Source organism: Triturus cristatus, chromosome 2_2, assembly GCF_964204655.1.
Source record: "Triturus cristatus chromosome 2_2, aTriCri1.1, whole genome shotgun sequence".
NCBI classification, from domain to species: Eukaryota; Metazoa; Chordata; class Amphibia; order Caudata; family Salamandridae; genus Triturus; species Triturus cristatus.
Genome location: NC_140582.1, coordinates 256,086,197 through 256,107,760, shown reverse-complemented (window position 1 = coordinate 256,107,760; position 21,564 = coordinate 256,086,197). Strand labels below are relative to the sequence as shown.

The 21,564-nt window shown below is 47.0% G+C and overlaps 1 protein-coding gene across 1 annotated transcript in view; it reads right to left on the bottom strand.

Annotated features, from left to right (window-relative positions):
- Positions 1-21,564, bottom strand: part of GRIN3A (glutamate ionotropic receptor NMDA type subunit 3A) — a 567,581-nt gene that overhangs the window by 71,999 nt on the left and 474,018 nt on the right. The window lies entirely within an intron of this gene.

Here is a 21,564-nt window from a genome sequence, read left to right as displayed (position 1 = left end):
GATGAGTGGCCATGGTATTTTTGTTTACAACAATGGGGCATATCAGCAACAACCGCCGATAATTATCGCTAAGCGCACTTAGCGCTAGGATAATTATCGCCGCCTAACGTGAGATTATCGCTGGAAGCCCAGCGATTATCTCACGAAATGTGGCATTAGCTTGTTGATGGGGCCTCACATACTTAGCCATGATATCCACCTTCCATAGGATATCATGGCTAAGTCAGTCCTGAAGCAGGCGTAAGGAAAGTAGCGATAACAGGGGTTATCGCTACTTTTCTTGCCGCTATGCTTCATAGCGTGGGGCTTGATGATAGGAGAATTGTCACTTAGCAACATTTCTCCTGTCATGTCAGGTCAGGAACGTCCACTTTGCATCTCATTAGAGATGCAAAGCTGGGCGTTAAGAATTTGTGCGCTAATGCAAGGTTTCACGCGTTAGCGTGATCTTGCTAATTAGGCGATAAAATTATCGGTGCTTTTCGGCCAAAAACGGCTGCAAAAGCGGTGAGAATTTTCGATCGCCGCCTTGTAGATATGCCCCATACTTAGTTAATAACAGCATCTACAGACCACAAATGCACACATGCCAATAGACCAGATTCAGGTGGAGGAGTTCTGATTTTTCAAGTCAAGAATGGCTTTATTTTAGCTTTCTCCCACCTAAAATTGCCTCTGCTTCAATATAAGTAAGTGGAGAAAATGCATTCCTCTAATTCTTTTTCAAAATCTCTCCCACTCTCCAGTTTTAAAATGATGGCTTGTATGCAAAGGCACTCTCACTTTTTCCCGCTCTTACTCTCACTCCTCCTTGCTTTGTTCCCCAGGATGATGCGAATTATCTTCATTAACCAGGCAGAGATGCAGATCACTTCTATTTACTCCACTGGTTGGACATGCAACTCACCTCAGCAGTTCTCATCCCAGGTGTTCACCGAGGCAAATAGTCTGTAGTCCTTGGACCAGATTCCCTGCTCGCATTTAGTCACATGTTTGCACCCCTACAAAGCCCTACACGACCGAGGACCTGCCTACCTCAACCATCGACTGCACTTCCACCATCCCGCTAGCCACCTGCACTTCTCCTCACTCGCCCTCGTACACCGTGCTTTCTCCTACATCACTGACAAGACCAAGAACGAGCCTCCCCTCCAGCTCCGTACAGCCCCCTCGCTGACAGACTTCAGAAAGAGACTCAAGACCTGGCTCTTCGACTGAGACACAGCGCCCAGATACCCCTAGGACTAACAGTGTTGCGCTTTACGAATGCTGTGTGATTGATTGATTGTTCAGTCTCACTGCAGTGACCTCAGCAGTATTCACCCTTTGGATCGGGAATCGGTGGATAGAGTCAGTGCAGCAGGTACTGAGCAGCAGCACAGCATCTTTGGTAGTTGCAGCCCTCCAGGGTGAGTGTAGAAGGGTACCTAGGCATGGCTATGACATCCTCTGTGCCGGTGGTGTTGTCCTGAAAATGATTTCAAGGCTGATTTTTCTACTGATAAGTTACCATGTGTGTGTGTTATTTTAATTTTTCGAAGTCTCTTGTAACCAGTTCATGATAGGTGTCTATCTTATTACCTGGCGAAAGAGTGGGGCACTATCGTGCTTTTTTCTTTTACCGCGTAGTCCTGCACACAAATGTGCTACTTTTCACGCCAAGAACAGAGGTATTTCCCTTTTTTTCTCCTCCAGATGGGTGTTCTCGTCCAAGATTTTTGATATTGACAAATGTGGGTATTTATTCAATTGGTATGTTGGACATGGGTGCCGGAATGGGTTTTGTTATGATTTTGATATGATTTCACTCAATTTTTCATGTTTTGCTACAAACACTTTCAACGGTTTTATTTTCCTGCGAAATGTATTAAGTCAATTCTTGTGTCAACGTGTTCATAGTATGTAACTGGGCAAAAACTCAATCCTGTACTTGGAGTCACCATTTCTGTATTGTTAAATTGATGTTTCAATAGATTTTAAATGGTAATTTTAGCTATTGTGGCCTGTCCCCCTTCTTGATTGCATGTGTCTTCCTCCCCTGTGCCTGCTCTTCCCTTTCCTCCTTGACCGCTTCTTGTTTTTTCGTCATGGAACACCCCCTTCATCTGCCACGGCTGCTTCCTCTTTCCACTGATGATGCTTTCTGAATTGCCAGTCTATTGGCAACACAAAAGGGAACATGGAAGTTATCAAAGGCGCAGGAGACGTCCACGCCCATTACCGAACACCAGTGATGGCTGGATTTCAATATGGATTTGAATCTCTTTCTCTCTCACTCTCTCTCTCTCTTTCTCTCTTTCTCTCTTCTCTCTCTCATATATATATATATATTCAACCAAAAAAAACCAAAAGCACTGCCTCACGACGGCCGAATTTGTAGTTTAAGGATGCACTCACTCGTGTATTGATGTTTTAAAGGCGCTTTATTTGCAAAGACGCTGCTTCACCCAACGCGTTTCACCTCTCCTGAGGCTTGATCACGGGATCAATACACTAGTGAGTGCATCCTTAAACTACAAATTCGGCCGTCGTGAGGCAGCGCTTTTGTTTTTTTTTTGGTTGAATATTAAACCGGCTTGTCCCTGTCGGAAAGGATGCACCGCCGTAGAGGAGAGACCCAGCTTCAACATTGAGACACCACCGAGTCAATATATATATATATATATATATATATATATATATATATATATATAGGCTGAGGTTTGCTTGGCTTGCTTAGCTGCGCTAGCGCTCTGTATGGAATTTATGTGTTTTTAATACTGATAAACAGAATTGTTCAACCGTTTTTTAACCTCACCTCGTTTTAAATTTAATTTGTGCTGCACTCGTGCCCAGTTGCATTTCAGGCACCTCGACTCCCCGGTCCACCGCAGCCATACCATGCTGTTTGTGTGGAGGGAGATTTTCAACCTATAGACAGCAGGGGGGTATTTTTTGTGCTTCCTGGTTATGCTTCCTCGAGCAGCCATCTTGGCAGGGTGATGCTCTAGTGTTCCTTACACAACAGACTATTTTTAGACCTCATGGCGCCGACGCGCAGCGGACAGATAGGCTGAGGTTTGCTTGGCTTGCTGAGCTGCACTAGCGCTCTGTATGAAATGTATGTGTTTTTAATACTGATAAACAGAATTGTTCAACCGTTTTTTAACCTCACCTTGTTTTGAATTTAATTTGTGTTGCACTCGTGCCCAATTGCATTTCAGGCACCTCGACTCCCCGGTCCACCGCAGCAATCCCATGCTGTTTGTGTGGAGGGAGATTTTCAACCTATAGACAGCAGGGGGGTATTTTTTGTACTTCCTGGTTAGGCTTCCTCGAGCGGCCATCTTGGCAGGGTGACGCTCTAGTGTTCCTTACACAACAGCTTATTTTTAGACCTCATGGCGCCGACGCGCAGCAGACAGATAGGCTGAGGTTTGCTTGGCTTGCTGAGCTGCGCTAGCGCTCTGTATGAAATGTATGTGTTTTTAATACTGATAAACAGAACTGTTCAACCGTTTTTTAACCTCACCCTCGTTTTGAATTTAATTTGTGCTGCACTCGTGCCCAGTCGCATTTCAGGCACCTCGACTCCCCGGACCACCGCAGCAATCCCATGCTGTTTGTGTGGGGGGAGATTTTCAACCTATAGACAGCAGGGGGTATTTTTTGTACTTCCTGATTAGGCTTCATCGAGCGGCCATCTTGGCAGGGTGCGATCTAGTGTTCCTTACACACCAGCCTATTTTTAGACCTCATGGCGCCGACGCGCAGCGGACAGATAGGCTGAGGTTTGCTTGGCATGCTGAGCTGCGATAGCGCTCTGTATGAAATGTATGTGTTTTTAATACTGATAAACAGAATTGTTCAACCGTTTTTTAACCTCACCTTGTTTTGAATTTAATTTGTGTTGCACTCGTGCCCAGTCGCATTTGAGGCACCTCGACTCCCCGGTCCACCGCAGCAATCCCATGCTGTTTGTGTGGAGGGAGATTTTCAACCTATAGACAGCAGGGGGGTATTTTTTGTACTTCCTGGTTAGGCTTCATCGAGCGGCCATCTTGGCAGGGTGCGCTCTAGTGTTCCTTACACACCAGCCTATTTTTAGACCTCATGGAGCCGACGTGCAGCGGACGTGCACAGTGGGTGTGCTGCTGGGGCACCGAAGGTGCGCCTAAGGCAAGCCCATCTGCGGCCAGGGCCAGAGATGCTGCACATTTTTTTAGCGCCCGCTGTCACACTTATAGTTGATCAGAACTGCTCTCCCTCAGGCCCCCATCTTGTGTAAATTTGACTTTCTCGACACTCGGGGACCCTAAGGAAGTATACTCAAGCACGCACTGTGGATTTACCCCAAGCACTAATAGTCCTACCAGACGTAATAAGATCTGTAACTCAAACTTTACTCTATTACCCACTGAAGTGAAACTAAAAGTCAGCCTGATAAATTTCAGATCTATGCCCAGACACGTCTTGGACACTTTTCAGTCCATCGCAGACAGCAACTGGGACCTTCTGTTCTTGACTGAGACGTGGCTCCGAGATGATACCAACCCCGCCCTGACTCTAGCTATCCCTGAAGATTATGGCATAGTATGTGCTAATAGGCAAAGTGGGAAACAGGGAGGAGGGGTGGGAGATTGCAACATCTAATTTTGAGCAGTTTGATTCCATCGAAGGTTTGCCCTTTTGTATCAAACTCTCGGCGTCCTCTTCCTGCTCAGGACTGCTGCTCTACAGACCCCCTAACTCCAGTCTTAAACACATTTCCACCCTTGGGGACTATATCTCCCAAGCCAGCACACGATATTCCAATTTTACAATGTTAGGCGATCTGAACTTACATGTGGACGATCTTATTTGCCCGCACAGCTCTAATTTTATTTCTACACTAGCCGGTTGCAACCTAATACAACATGTATCCCATCCAACTCACAAGGCGGGCCATACTCTGGACCTGATTTGCTCCAACCTCCCCGATATTACAGTCCATTCTCCGCTGCCAGTGACCTGGTCAGTTCACTTTTTGATCCCTTTTCAATTTCACTTGATAAGTGCGGCCAGAGCCACATCTATCCCTAAAGAATATAGAAGGAATTGGAGGAGAGTTACTTCTGAGTCTCTAGTGCAACATCTGAAGGACTTCAAGCCTTCGCTCTCTAATGATCTTGAGGTCAGCATCTTAAATCTGAACAAATGGATCGGTGATGCGCTTGATTCCTTGGCCCCTCTGAAAGCAGTAAAGTCTCCTAGATCGCCCCCCTCCGCACCTTGGTACTCGGAGAAGCTTAGACTAAAAAAGTCAGAATGTAAAAAATTAGAACGCAGCTGGAGACTTACCTATTCTGTGGAAAGTAAAATAGGTTATCGTGCGGCGCTTAAAGTGTACCGCAAACTTCTTATTGAAAATAAAAGAGACGTTCTGGCCGACCAAATTAATAATGCAAAAAACTCCTCCAGGGACGTTTTTTAAATTGTGAAATCGTTTACCGACCCACTAGCACTTACCCACACCCATCTGCCCTCACAGATTCTATGCAATAAACTCTCTGAGTTCTTCGAGGAAAAAATCGCCTTGATTTACTCCACTTTTCCTGAGTCACTCGATGTCTCCCAGACGCTTAATGACTATTATCCGGAGCAGACTCCAAGTATTGTGCTCTCGGAATTTGCAGCGATATCTGTCGAAGCCTCATTGCTTGAATTGCAGAAGTGCAAATCTGAATCTCTGAGCGATCCTAGGCCAGCCAGACAATATAGCACCCTAGCAGAATACCTCAATCCCCATTTAAATTCCAATTGGAACTCTTCACTCAGACAGGGTACGTACCCTGTAGTTTGGAAACATGCCTTTCTCCTGCCCATATTAAAAAAAGCAAACGCTGATCCGGAAATCACTAGTAACTATAGACCTATCTCACTACTACCTGCTCCTGCGAAGGTCTTAGAGAAACTAGTGCATCAGCAATTGGCCGGTTTCATTGAGACCAACGACCTCCTCCATGACTCTCAATCTGTTTTTCGTTCCGGTTTTAGTACGGAATCAGTCCTGATTGAAATGGCTGACTCAATACGTTGGGCGGTCGATGGAGGCTCTAAGGCGGTGTTAGTGCTGTTAGATTTATCTGCAGCATTTGACACCGTCTCCCACTCCATCCCCTTGAATCGACTAAAGGATATAGGCATCCAGGGAACAGTGCTGAACTGGTTATCGTCTTTTTTATCTGACCGTAAACAACAGGTCCGGACCCACCCTTTCATCTCTCCCGTCAAACCCCTTAATTGAGGTGTGCCCTAGGGTTCGGCCCTGAACCCGCTTCTTTTCAATGTTTACTTAACCCCTCCGGCAGAGCTGATCTCCAAAACTGGGATCAAAATAACATCTTATGCTGATCTTATTTTTTAATCAACCCTCTCCTCTTTCTTCGAATTTGTGGTGGCCTGATGAATTAGGCATCGCCCCTTCACCCAAGGACTCGGTCAAGAACTTGGGTGTTAGATGGGACAAACATCTGTCCCTATCAACGCAGGTTCAGACGGTTTCGGCCGCCTGCTTTGGTAAAATTAAAATTATCAGAAAATTCATTAACTATCTGCCCAATGCAACTCGTAAAACCGTGGTCCATGCGTTGATAACCTCTCACCTAGATTATGCGAATGGCTTATACCTGGGTCTCTCACTGGGCTTGCTCCGTACACTTCAGATTGTTCAAAACGCTGCAGCCCGATTAGTCTACGGTATCGCTCTTCGACACCACATCTCTCCCTATCTCCGACAACTTCATTGGCTGCCTATTGCAAAGCGAATCGAATTTAAGGCTCTGACCTTTGCTTTTCGGGCAGATAAAGGAAAAGGGCCGGCCTACCTAAGGAGGAGACTTCGTCCCTATCAACAATTCAGAGCCATAAGGTCCAACAATAAACACTTCCTCGTCACCCCTCGGTTCTTGAGGTAAATATTTTGAGGTGGGCGCCACTAAATGTTGGAATAAGTTACCCTCCCATTTACGCTTGATTCCGTCTAAACAAGAGTTCCGCAAGCCTTTGTACATTCCCACGCCCTGCTCTCTGTCTGCTATAGCGCCGGGATACCCCGTTCGGGGTAGCTCGGCGCTTAATCAATAACTTAATTATATATATATATATATATATATATATATATATATATATTCACTTAAAAAACCATAGGTTTCACATGTAATATGTGACGTCGTCAGCAGTGGATTGCGGTCGCGCGAGTTATAGTTAGCTGAACTAACTATAACAGGGGAATTTCAATGGTTTTGTACGAGTGAAAAGTCCAGCTAACTATAACGCCCCTGAAACCTATGGTTTTTTCAGTGAATTCTAAGGTTTTTTAAATGCTAATTCCTAGCTATAACGTGTGTGAAACCTATGGTTTTTTAAGTGAATTTGTATGGTTTTTTAAATGCTAAGTTATGTATTTACTAATATATTTTTTTTTTCAGGTTTTTCACCGCGACCGCAATCCTCTGCTGATGACGTCAGATATTACATCACTGTATTTAGACACCTATTTACCCATGTCTTCTTCCATTAATCTTTAGCTATACATATATTACAAATATTTATTTTTCAGAAAGACACATATGTAATCAGTGATGTAATATCTGACGTCATCAGCAGAGGATTGCGGTCGCGTGAGTTATAGTTGCCTGCACTAACTATAACGGGGGAATTTCATTGGTTTTTTACGAGGGAAATGTCCAGCTAACTATAACATGTGTGAAACCTATGGTTTTTTAAGTGAATTTGTACGTTTTTTTAAATGCTAAGTTATGTATTTATTAATATATTTTTTTTTTCAGGTTTTTCACCGTGCCCGCACAGTGCGCGCACGGTGCACTTCGCGCACCGTGCGCGCGCTCTGGGCACTCGGTGCGCTTTGCGCACCGAGCGCCCACGAAGCGTTGTGCGTGCCGTGCGCGCACCGTGCGCGCTCCGTGCGCGCACCCCGCGCTTTTTCGTCAAAAAAATAAATGTTTTTTTCACACTTGGGGGTCCTTCAGTGACCCCCTGACAAAGGCTAGGGGGTCAGGAACTGTCCACCCTGCCCCCTTTTCACGTTCTCCACTTTTGTTTTTCACTGCCTCAGGCTGCGAGAGACAAAATGGCGGCCGCCACTTCCTGATTTCGACCGATTCGAATGTTTACTGACATCTAACAACCAATCAGAAATGCGCTCGCGCACGGCAGGGTACGCGCACTGTGCGCGCACGGTGCGCGCGTTTAGATATTGATATGGTTTTAAATGCTATTTTCTCAGGAAATACTGAACAGATTTACACGAGACCTTCAAAAGGCACTTCCTTGACCTTATGGCTACCTCTCTGCCAAATTTCACGTAATTCTGTTCAGCCGTTCGGGCTGTACCTTCGACTAAAGGTCCTATGGAAAAATGCATGGGGAAAACGTGTTTTGGGACCCCCTTTTTTCTCGGCCCCCGCTTGACTAATCACCCCGAGACTTTCAGGGTAGGAGCGGAGTGAAGCGCCCCACCTATTTTGAAAAATTCGCGAGGATTCGTCAACCGGTGAAAAAAGTATTCAAAATAGAATTTTCAGATTTCCTATGGAAACACGGTCCTAACTATAACTATCTACTGGCGACCGCCAGTAGATAATATATATATATATATATATATATATATATATATATATATATATATATATATATAAATATATTCACTGAAAAAACCATAGGTTTCACACACGTTATAGTTAGGAATTAGCATTTAAAAAACCTTGCAAATTCACTGAAAAAACCATAGGTTTCACACATGTTATAGTTAGCTGGACATTTTACTGATAAAAAACCAATGAAATTCCCCCGTTATAGTTATTGTAGGCAACTATAACTCACGCGACCGTAATCCTCTGCTGATGCTAATACTGTATTTAGACACTTATTTGCCCATGTCTTCTTCCATTAAATTTTAGCTATACATATATTACAAATATTTTTTTTTCATAAAGACACATATGTCATCAGCAGAGGATTACGGTCGCGTGAGTTATAGTTGCCTACAGTAACTATAACGGGGGAATTTCATTGGTTTTTTATCATTAAAATGTCCAGCTAACTATAACATGTGTGAAACCTATGGTTTTTTCAGTGAATTTGCAAGGTTTTTAAATGCTAATTCCTAACTATAACGTGTGTGAAACCTATGGTTTTTTCAGTGAATTTGTACGTTTTTTTAAATGCTAAGTTACTTTACGCCATTTGTGGCGTGCGCGCCCACTTAACGCAGTTCGTTCCGTGCGCGCACGATGCGGTTCGCGCACCGTGCGCGCACAGTGAGCACTCGGTGCGCTTCGCGCACCGCGTGCCCACGTTACGCTAGATGGGCCATGAACGCACGATGCGCTTCGCGCACCGTGCGCACATGGAGGACATATGATGAGCATCGTTGTGACAGGTAAAATATATGTTTTGTTTTCGTGTAATAAGACATGCACAAATGGTGCCCTTCGGGCACCATTTGCACACGGGGTGGGGAGAATGTGGATATTTTTATTTTTTTTAAATATTTATTACCGTACGCGTACGGTAAGCGTAATCGGCGAAATTTTCGAAAAAATTAAAATTGCCTTTTTTCACTTGGGGGATCGTTGGGGACTCCCTCGACATGGCTAGGTGCTTGTGAGCTGTCTAAACAGCCCCTTTACATGTTTTTGCACTTTGTTTTTCAACCCCCTGTCAGAGTGCGAGAGAGAAAATGGCGGCCGCCGCTTCCTGGTTTTGACCGATTCGAATGTTTACTAAGATCTAACGGCCAATCAGAATCGCGCTCGCGCACGTCACCGTACGCGTACGGTAAGCGCACCGTAAGCGCACCGTAAGCTGGCTCAGATATATATATTGATTTAAAGGCTATTTTCTCAGAATCTACTGAACAGATTTACACCAAACCTACAAAAGGCACTTCCTTGACCTGAGGACTACCTCTCTGCCAAATTTCATTAAATTCTGTTCAGCCGTTCGGGCTGTAGCTCTGTCTAAAGGTCCTATGGAAAAATGCATGGGAAAAACGTGTTTTGGGACCCCCCTTTTATCTCAGCCCCCGCTTGACGAATCCCCCCGAGACTTTCAGGGTCGGAGCGGAGCTCAACGCCCCACCTATTTTGAAAATTTTGCGAGGATTCGTCGACCGGCGCCAAAGTTATTCAAAATAGAATGTTGCGGATTTCCTATGGTAAGAGGGTCCTAACTATAACTATCTACTGGCGACCGCCAGTAGATAATATATATATATATATATATATATACATATATATATATATATATATACACCACATCCAACTCCTTGAGAGTGAAACCGGACACCGACACAGGGGAAATTTCTGGGTAATTAAGTCTTTAATCCATATTCTCGCTGCAACGCGTTTCTGCAATAACTGCCTTGATCACATTTAAAGTGAGTACAGCCACCCTATGTGTGTGTGTGTGTATATATATATAAATATATGCATATATATATATATATATATATTACCTACTGGCGGTCGCCAGTAGGTAGTTATAGTTAGGACCCCTTTTCCATAGGAAAACCGCAACATTCTATTTGGAATAACTTTGGCGCCGGTCGACGAATCCTTGCGAATTTCTCAAAATAGGTGGGGCGCTACGCTCCGCTCCTACCCTGAAAGTCTCGGGGGGATTCGTCAAGCGAGGGCTGAGATAAAAGGAGGGTCCCAAAACGCGTTTTTCCCATGCATTTTTCCATAGGACCTTTAGACAGGGCTACAGCCCGAACGACTGAACAGAATTACTAGAAATTTGGCAGAGAGGTAGTCCTCAGGTCAAGGAAGTGCCTTTTGTAGGTTTGGTGTAAATCTGTTCAGTAGATTTTGAGAAAATAGCCTTTAAATCAATATATATATCTGAGCCAGCTTACGGTACGCTTACCGTAAGCTTACCGTACGCGTACGGTGGCGTGCGCGAGCGCGATTCTGATTGGCTCTTAGATCTTAGTAAACATTCGAATCGGCCGAAACCAGGAAGCGGCGGCCGCCATTTTATCTCTCGCACTGAGAGTTAGGTTGTTAAATAAAACCAATAAACATGTAAAGGGGCTGTTTAGGCAGCTCCCACACACATAGCCATGTTGAGGGAGTCCCCATAGACCCCCCAAGGCCAAAAATTGAATTTTTATTTTTTCGCTAATTTCGCCGATTACGCTTACCGTACGCGTACGGTAAAAAATGTAATAAAAAAAACACTATCCACACTCTCCCCACCCCCTGTGCTTTTGGTGGCCGCTGGCCCCCAAATGTGCAGGGCTTATTAGAGGTGTGAAAAACCACAATATTTTATACAAAAATAATAAAAGAAAAAATTATCCACACTCTCTCCACCCTGTGTGCAAATGGTGCCCGAAGGGCACCATTTGTGCATGGCTTATAAAAATTACGAAAAATTTAAATATTACCTTTCAAAACGAAGTGCATCATATGTCCTCCATGTGCGCACGGTGCGCGAAGCGCATCGTGCGTACATGGCCCATCTAGCGTAACGTGGGCACGCGGTGCGCGTAGCGCACCGCGTGCCCACCGTGCGTGCACGGCACTAACTGCGTAAAGTGGGCGCGCGGTGCGCGAAGCGCACCGTGCGCGCACGGAACGAATTGCGTTAAGTGGGCGCGCACGCCACGAATGGCGTAAAGTAACTTAGCATTTAAAAAAACGTACAAATTCACTGAAAAAACCATAGGTTTCACACACGTTATAGTTAGGAATTAGCATTTAAAAAACCTTGCAAATTCACTGAAAAAACCATAGGTTTCACACATGTTATAGTTAGCGGAAATTTTACTGATAAAAAACCAATGAAATTCCCCCGTTATAGTTAGTGCAGGCAACTATAACTCACGCGACCGCAATCTTCTGCTGATGACATATGTGTCTTTATGAAAAAAAAATAGCTAAAAATGTATGGAAGAAGACATGGGTAAATAAGTGTCTAAATACAGTATTAGCATCAGCAGAGGATTGCGGTCGCGTTAGTTATAGTTGCCTGCACTAACTATAACGGGGGAATTTCATTGGTTTTTTATCAGTAAAATTTCCGCTAACTATAACATGTGTGAAACCTATGGTTTTTTCAGTGAATATATATATACATATATATATATATATATATATATATATATATATATATATATATATATATATATATATATATATATATATATACACTTAGGATTTCAGTTTACCTTGGAAAGATAGTCGACAGCTTCACTTGATGCCTTAGATACTCCAAATCTTTTACTCTGATGTCACCAGCCACGGTTTGGTCCAAGAGTAATATGGGTGACTACCAAATAGGTCAATGGGCAGGATACACCTCAATGGCTCACCCAAGGGGCGACCCTAAAGCACCACTCGATCATTTGGGAGATAGGTAGCAGCCACTGATACTGTTGCCACAAATTTAAATAAACAGGTGGAATTCTAGGGGCAAAAGCAAAAAATATCGTGGACACCTGCTGCAGATGACGATGTAGAACCTTTTATGCTAGCAGCATGCATTACCAAAACACTGTGCCCACTCACCTCTTACTAAATAAAAGCATCAAAGGACAAACTCGCCACATTTGGCATGATCTGATGTGCCACATACAAATACCTACAATAGGCAGCACAAGGACATCCAAATGCAGTTTAAAAGATGATACAGCCACATCCATGCCACAGTGTTTGTGAAATATTACTGTGTGCAGTCTGGTCACTCTTACTGTCATGATAGCATGCACACCTGCCTACAAGAGAATAACAGTGAATGGCAAAACATGTTGGCAATATGTAATAGTACAGCACAACTACTGTGGAATTTAGAAAAATATTAATGTTGTCTGATTCCTTGCATTTTTAGATCTTTCCCCTTTTCAGGTGGATTTTTAGCATGGTTTTCACCTACAGATTATGACCATGCTCTACCAGCCAATATTCACACCAGCACTGCACCTGCCAGGTGAAACCCTTGCAAACACCTCCCTACAGCTGCAGAAGGACAGGAGGACACACTGCCTGGTACACTAGCAAGTGCCATTTCATCAGTCAGCCCAACTGCCCATGCAACAGTAGAGTCACCAAACTTAAGAATCATCCACCTGTAAGCACAAAGCACCCCTAGCTATGGTGAAGGAGCATCTGCGGGCAGCTCAAGTCGTTGAGCCATATCCAAACCAGGCGCTCTACGATCACCACATCATGGCCAGCACGCTGTGCAAGGATGTATCATGAAGCCTTCCATAAGGGATCTCCAATGATCACCACATCATCGCTCGCACACAGTACAAGCATGTATCATGTACCCTTTCATAAGAGATCTCCAAAGATCTCCAATGATCACCACATCATCGCCCGCACGCAGTACAAGCATGTATCATGTACCCTTCCTTAAGAGATCTCCAAAGATTTCCAGTGATCACAACATTATCGCCCGCACGCTGTGCAAGCAGGTACCATGAACCCTTCACACAGAGTTCTCCAAAGACAGAAATGCATTCCCCAAGGAGTATAAATGCAACAGTGCTATTGATAAGAATGGATAAATGCAGAAAGTTAGAGCCCTAACACTGACAGGTTCTCTAAAGGACTCCATGAGCCCACATCAGCAAGAAATGCTTGATGACCATAACCTCAAAAGAGTTCCTCAAGGGATATCTAATGACAGTGGCAACAAAGCCCCACCCCCATCACACAACCTACAGACAGCCTAAGGCAACACTATTGAGACCAGTTCTACCAATGATGATCAGTGAGTGGTTGCAACACCTAACGTAGGTTAATAAGGTTCTTCACGTTGTCAAAAAAGAAACTGGAATCCTGACCTAGAAGAATATGTCACATTTGAGGGTGCTCTACTATCCTGGAAAGGAAACAGACCGGCGACCAGAATGGGAGGCACATGGATTGGAACCTGCAACCGATTGTGCACGGTTTTCAATTAATTTTTACTGACTCATTGTCAGTGGAAGTGCCTTTTGCCTTTTTCAGCCCTTTTTTCACCGCCGCTGCTGCCCCCACGGCCCCTCCCCCCCAGCACGACCAGTGCGACCAGCCTAATCCAGCTTCCCTCCCCGCTCCCACCTCCCAGCTGTCCAGCCCTCCCCGACCTCTTCTTAATGGTGGCCGCTGAGGGGACAGGCGGGCAAGACCACTGACTCATTGTCAGTGAAATTGCTCTCCCTCCCTCGCAGCTCCACCATTAAGTGAGGCCTTCCCCATAGCCCCTGCACTCTCGAGTGTTAGTGTTCGAGGCCCTCCTCTACCCGCAGGTTTCACCTGTGCCTCATCCCTGGTGGTTCAGTGGACCTCTGTCTCCATTCTCTCGCTCCGCTTTTTCTCTCCTTTGTCACGTGTTTTTTCCCCTCACTTCTATCTCTCCCCTTCACTCTCTTTCTGGGTCTTTCCTCCATTTTCTGTCGTTTTCCCCTCATTTCAAGCTCCCCCCTTCACTCTCCTTCTGCGTCTTTTCTCCGTTTTTCACTCGTTTTTTACCCTAATCTCAATCTCCCCCTTTCACTCTCCTTCTGTTTCCTCTGTGTCTTTCCTCCACTCTTTCTTGCACTTTTGCTGCCTTATTTGCTCTTTTCTCTCTCTTTTTGCCTTTTTCCTTTTGCCTTTTTCAGCCCATTTTCCCCCGCCGCTGCTGCCCCCGCGGCCCCTCCCCCCCAGCACGACCAGTGCGACCGGCCCAATCCAGCTCCCCTCCCCGCTCCCGCCTCCCAGCTGTCCAGCCCTCCCCGACCCCTACTTAATAGTGGCCACTGCGCGGCCGCGCCAAAGGCAAGCCGGCCTGCGCCCGTCCGCGACCCAACTGCGACCAGCGCCAGGATCCCTGGATCTCTGCACCGCCAATGCTACGACCCAGCGGCACTCCACGCTCTCAACCCAGGCCACAACAACAACTGCAAGCTGGCATTACCAGCCAACACCCACGGAACCTTCAGCTGTCACCGCTGCCAGCACACCTGCAGCACCGCCAAGACCACGGACCCGGCGCAACTCGCCCGCAAGAACACAACCAAACCGAAGACCCTGCAATGCATCCTCCTCAACGTCCGATCCCTCCACAAACACACCAACGAAATCTGGGACCTCCTCGACAGCACCACCCCGGACGTAGCATTCTTTACCAAAACCTGGACCAACACCACCTCGGGACCGGACGTCGCCATTGCCATTCCCCAGGAAGGACCGCCCCACCCGCCCTGGAAGAGGAATCACCATCATCCACAAATCCACCCTCCACCTAAGCACGCTCCCCGATGAGCCCACAGACCTGATGGAACACCTTCACTTCAAGATACTGGCCAGCCCTACCTCCACCCTCCGAGGAACCCTAATCTACCGACCCCCTGGACCCCGCGGACATTTCGCCAACTCCATCACGGACATCATATCCCTGCATGCCATTGCGTCCACCAACTACACCCTACTGGGAGACCTCAACTTCCACCTCAACAACCAACTGGACCCCAGCACCACATCCCTCCTGGACAACCTCCACAACATTGGATGCCACCAGATCGTGACCGAACCCACACACTCAGCAGGACACACCCTTGACCCCCACTTCACAACAGGAAACTCCATCACATTCAGCCACACCACCGAACTCCCATGGACTGACCATCGATGCGTCCATTTCACCTTCAGAAAACCCACCATCCACAGACACCAGCACCTGCTCCCACGAAGAAACTGGACCAGAATCACAGATGACCAGCTAACCTGGTCACTCATCAACTCCACCCCAACCATCGTGGAAAACAACGACCCCAACACCGCAGCCCAAACCCTGCACAGATGGATCTCTGGCAGCGCCAACACCATAGCCCCCTCAAGAAAAACAACAACAACCACGGCAAGAAAGCTAGATGGTTCACCACCGAACTTTGAGAGTCCAGACGCACTTGCCGCCGCCTCTAGAAGGCCTGGAGGAACACCAAATCCACAGAAGCCCACAACAACTTCAGAGCCGCCACCAATGCCCGCCATAAACTCATCAGGAAAACGAGGAAAAAAGCGATTGAAGACAGAATCTCCACTCATGCACACAAAAGCAAAGAACTCTTCAACATCATCATGGAGTTCGCCCAATCCACCAGCGAGTCCACCGACATCCCTCCCTCACAAGATCTCTGTGACAAACTCAGCACCTTTTTCCACCACAAAATCAAGAGCATCTACGACAACTTCGATGAAGACAACCAACACACTGAACCCTCACCAACCACCTCTGACACCCTGACGCCAGTGATCGACAACTGGACAGCCCTCACCACCGAAGACACACTGAAGATGATGAAGTCAATCTACTCCGGGCCCCCACGGACCCCTGCCCCACCACATTTTCAACAGAGCCGCCGACACCATCACACCCATACTCTGCCACACCATCAACCGCTCCCTGGCAACTGCCTCGTTCCCTGACGACTAGAAACACGCTGAGATCAACCCCCTCCCGAAGAAACCCTCGGCGGACCCCACCGACCTCAAAAACTACAGACCCATCTCCCTGCTCCCGTTCCCAGCGAAAGTCATTGAGAAAGCCATCAACAGCCAACTTGCCACATTCATTGAAGAGAACAACATCCTCGACTCCTCCCAATCCGACTTCAGAAAAAAACACAGTACGGAAACCGCCCTCCTCGCAGCAACAGACGACATCCGTACCCTACTGTACAAAGAGAAACAGCAGCCCTCATCCTCCTCGACCTCTCAGCGGCGTTCGACATAGTCTCTCACCGCACCCTAATACGCAGACTCCATGACGCAGGGATCCAAGAGAAGGCCCTTGACTGGATCTGCTCCTTCATCTCCGGCAGAACGCAGCGTGTCAGACTTCCCCCCTTTCCTCTCGGCCCCTACACCTATCACCTGCGGAGTCCTCGATGGGTCCTCCCTCAGCCCTACGCTCTTCAACGTCTACATGGCTCCGCTCGCCCCATCGTCAGAACCTACGGACTCAACATTTTGTCATACGCAGACAACACCCAACTCATCCTCTCCCTATCCAACGAACCCAACACCGCCAGACACAACTTTCGAGAAGGCATAGAAGCCGTCGCCAAATGGATGAAAAACAGCTGCCTACAACTAATCACTAACAAAATGGAAGTACTCATCATTGGCCCAAACCCTGATGCCTTGAACGACATATGGTGGCCCCCCGCCCTTGGAAGCCCGCCCACTCCTACAGACCACGCACACAACCTGGGAATCATCCTGGACTCAGAGCTCAAAATGGACCGCCAGATCAACTCGGTCTCGTCCTCCTGCTTCCACACCCTCCGCCTCCTACGTAAGACCTTCAAATGGATCCCCCTCGAACACAGAAAGACCGTCACTCACGCCCTGGTCACCAGCAGGCTCGACTACGGCAATGCACTCTATGCCGGAATAAGTAAAAACCTCGCCCGCAAGCTACAGAACATCCAAAACGCCGCTGCAAGACTGGTCCTCAACCTGCCAAGACACTGCCACATCTCCTAGCACCTGCGCACACTCCACTGGCTCCCCATCGAAGCTAGAGTCACCTTCAAGATGCTAACCCACGCTTACAAGGCCCTCCACGACACCGGACCAGCATACCTGAACAGCTGACTCAAATTCCACGCACCAGAAAGGACCCTACGATCAGCCCAGCTCTCCTACGTCGTCGTCCCCCGCACCAGAAAGATCAGATTGGGAGGCCGCTCCTTTTTCTTCTGCTCGACCAGAGCCTGGAACGACCTTCCACTCCACCTCAGACAGACTACATCGCTCCCCATCTTCGCAGGAAACTTTAAAACCTGGCTCTTCGACAGAGCCCCTCCTGATGGACTGGAACCTGCGACCCCCCCACCCCGCAGCGCGCTTCACAAACACCTGATTGATTGCTTGATTGTCATAAAAATAGCTTGATGGCAATCGTACTTTAAGTACAGATTGTATTAGCAGAATGATAAGTTGTGACTACTCAGCCTATGGTCGAGACATGCCCAAAAAAGCATGCCAATGTGCCCCACCTGCAACCACCGGCTCAAATTAAGCACTGATTATAACCTAGCTCTTGCAATAGGGCAATCAGGATTTAGTTCACGTTTTTGACGCGCATCCTGTCCGCCCAATTGTAAATAAGTACCTACGTCCTCTTCACTAAATGAAATACTTACAAATATCCATTTCCTGGCCTTTTGCCATTTATTATTTCTAAATGTTAGCAATTATCAATATGCCATCTTTTGAGCTGGGTTCGTGTAAAAGGTCATTTCTACTTAAAGAAAGTTTAATTCACTAGTTTCAAAACGGAAGTACATTATCAACACAAATAAAAACGTGCAGCCGGTACCTCAAAGGATGCCGGAGTTAGAGAGAGCGGGTTACTTATCGTTTTGACAGGTGGTGCAGGTCGAATAGAAATTAAGTACTCTATTTAATTAGCAGAATTACAGTACTTTCCGGAATCAATTTTGTTCTCCGAGTTGCTGTAATTACAGTGACACGGTTAAGAGCGTGAGGCAGCCTTCGAGAAAGAGGCAAGCAATCTTGCATAACTCCTGCTGAACTTTGCCCGATGGGTGGCAGGGGCCGTGCATTATTAATGATATCCAATCTGCACGTGCCAGATTGACAAACAGCTTTCTGGGATATGCAATTATTCAGCGAGCAGCTACATTGTTTCTAATTTCTTTTGCGGGAGCACCACCCCAAAAACAATTTCATGCAAATCAGACCATGCCAACAGCATCCTAGATGCATAAGGATTTATTTTACTCTAGGTGCTGATGTGGTTACATTAAAACATAAAAAAATAAACCAACACTTAGGCCCTGATTCAGGAGGAGCAGAATTACCGTATGGCCTGGAGTTCCCGCCCCCGGTTTCCAGGAGTTGGGAACCCTGCACCCTATCTTTTCCTGGTGATAGTTTCGCTGAACTGAGATGTGACTCCACCACATCGTCTGACTTGTTTATAGACTGTGGGACCCTTCTCCTAATAAGGTTTATTAACTCAGAAAAGTGCTACTGACCAGTCTGATACTTTTACACAACACAGAATACCTATCGGCAGTAACAAGGCAATAACACCCTTCTGGCCCTAATACACAACACCCAACAGTTCTCTCATTGGCTATCCTATGACATATGCTCTATTAACTTTGCAATCAAACCCTGCCTTGCAACAATCTCTCCTCAAACACTCAATACAACATAACAGCATAGGAACTAAGGGACAGGTTTATCACTCATTCATGCGGCGCAGCGAGACAACTTGCGGCGCTGCGTGTAAGGGAGAGGGCAGGAATGTGCTACATTTCCAAGATATGGCGCATTCCTGCTCTTGGGCACAATCTGCTGCCTGTCGCCAACAAAGGCACCTTGCGCCAAGGTGCATGGGTGCCTAAGTTGCAGACAGGACTGTTGTTGTGCAGGAAGGAACACCTTTCTTCACAAAAACAATCCTCCGAGCTTGTTTCCTCGTTACAACTGTGCTGCAGAATGCAACACACTTAGAAAGAGGAAACAACAAGGAGAAATTAAGATATTTCTCTTTGCTATGCCTCTCCTGGGGAGGAGTAGCATTTTGACGCATTCCCAGGTTCACCAGTGTTGGTAAATCTGGTAATGAGCCAAAATCCATGGGTGGAGCGTGGGAGTTGCCCTTCCTAGGGCAGAGTAGCACAAGGCAGCGACTTGCAGTGTCTTGTATTGCTCCAGATTTACCAATGGTAAATCTCTCTTAGGTATTACATTGCCCTTGCAACACCATGTGTGACGCAAGGGCAACACAATACCTTTTGAAATCTTTTATGTATGTATGTATGGCGTACTTGTATAGCGCAGACTGTCACCCGAAGGGTATCCTGGCGCTTCATACAATTATACCAACACCACACAGAGTAGTTGAAGAGATTTAATCAGACCTAGGGAAGAGAAATGTTTTGAGTTCCCTCTTAAAAGAGAAAACGTCTCCGGAGCTTCTTAGCGACAAGGGGAGAGTATTCCATTGTTTAGCGGCCACAAATCCAAAAGCTCGCCCACCCATCCGAGCTCTCATTACCTTAGGGATTACCACAAAATGTGCTGAGAGCGACCGAAGGGAGCGAGTGTGTACATACCACTGGAACAGTTCTTGCAACGGAACCGGTCCTTGTCCATGTAATCCTCTGAACACTAAGCAAAGTGCTTTAAAGATAACTCGTTGCGGGACAGGTAGCCAATGGAGATCGGCTAGTGCCCTGGAAGAAGAGTCGGAACGGCGCCGGGACAAGGCCAACTTGGCCGCCATATTCTGCACACGTTGCAATTTAGCCACCAAATTGGCTGGGGCTCCCAGAAGCAGTGCGTTGCAGTAATCCAACCTACTCAGTATGGTGCAACGCACTACTTCTGGCCGAACATAGGTTGGCAGCAACGGCAAGATCTTCCACAGCATACGGAGCAGCATCATACAAGTGGCTACAGTTTTATTTACAAAAAGGTCCAGTTGAAGATTGGGCCCAAGCACTACACCCAGATTCCTGGCAGAGGCTGCTGCCAAAGGAGCATCCGAAAAAGAGGCGGGCCAAAAGTCAGGAGGCAGCGGCCGGGGGACCCGATCCAACGAGCAGTGTAATACCTCTGTTTTGGAGCCGTTGAACTGCAGAGAGTTCTGCCTCAACCATTCCGCAGTTGACGCCATACACTGATGGAAGGTCTCCAAAGGCACCGCATCTTTGCCCTCGATGGAGAAAATGAGCTGTGTATCATCGGCATAGTTAATAACCGAGATGCCGAATGATTTAATCAGACTCACTAGAGGGCAAAGGTAGAGGTTGAACAAAATAGGGCTGATGGCAGACCCTTGCGGAACACCCTGCTTAACTGCTTTGATCTCCGACTGGAAAGGTGGCAGGGCCACTACCTGCTGCCTATCACCCAGATAGGAAACCAGCCAGTCACGGGCCAAGCCCTTCACCCCTGCATCCTCAAGTCTTCTGACCAAGATGTCGTGGTTGACCGTGTCGAATGCGGCCGACATGTCGAGCAGCACTAAAAAGGCTGCTCGACCAGTGTCGGCCCGCGAACGAAGATCGTCTAAGGCGGTCACCAGGGCAGACTCCGTGCCGTGTGCAGGTCTGAAGCCAAATTGAGACATGTCCAAGCAGAGATTGGTCTCCAAAAAACTGGATAAGTGCCAGAAGACCCTAGAAGTCCTTCAGTTGTGGCTGGTAGGGAACAGGGGTGGGGTGGCGGGGTGGGGCTATATAAAAACAAAAAAACACTTAAATTTTCCGATGGCCACGTCTCTACTCTGCATCTCTGCTCCGGAAGGAGCTGCAGGGAGCACCTGGCACATAGGCTCCCCTGAGCCAATCACAGCGCTGCAGTGCCAATTGTGATTGGTCTAAGCCCCGTAGATTGGGGCTCTGATCGGGACAGGGAGCCTGTGCATATTCACCACCAGACTGCCCATTACAGCCTGGTGGGGAACATGCAAAGTGCGAATGACTGCTTGGCCGGCCGAAAACGTCCGGCCAAGCAGTCATGCGCACTTAGTGTGCACGGTCCTCTCCTCCTCCCACCC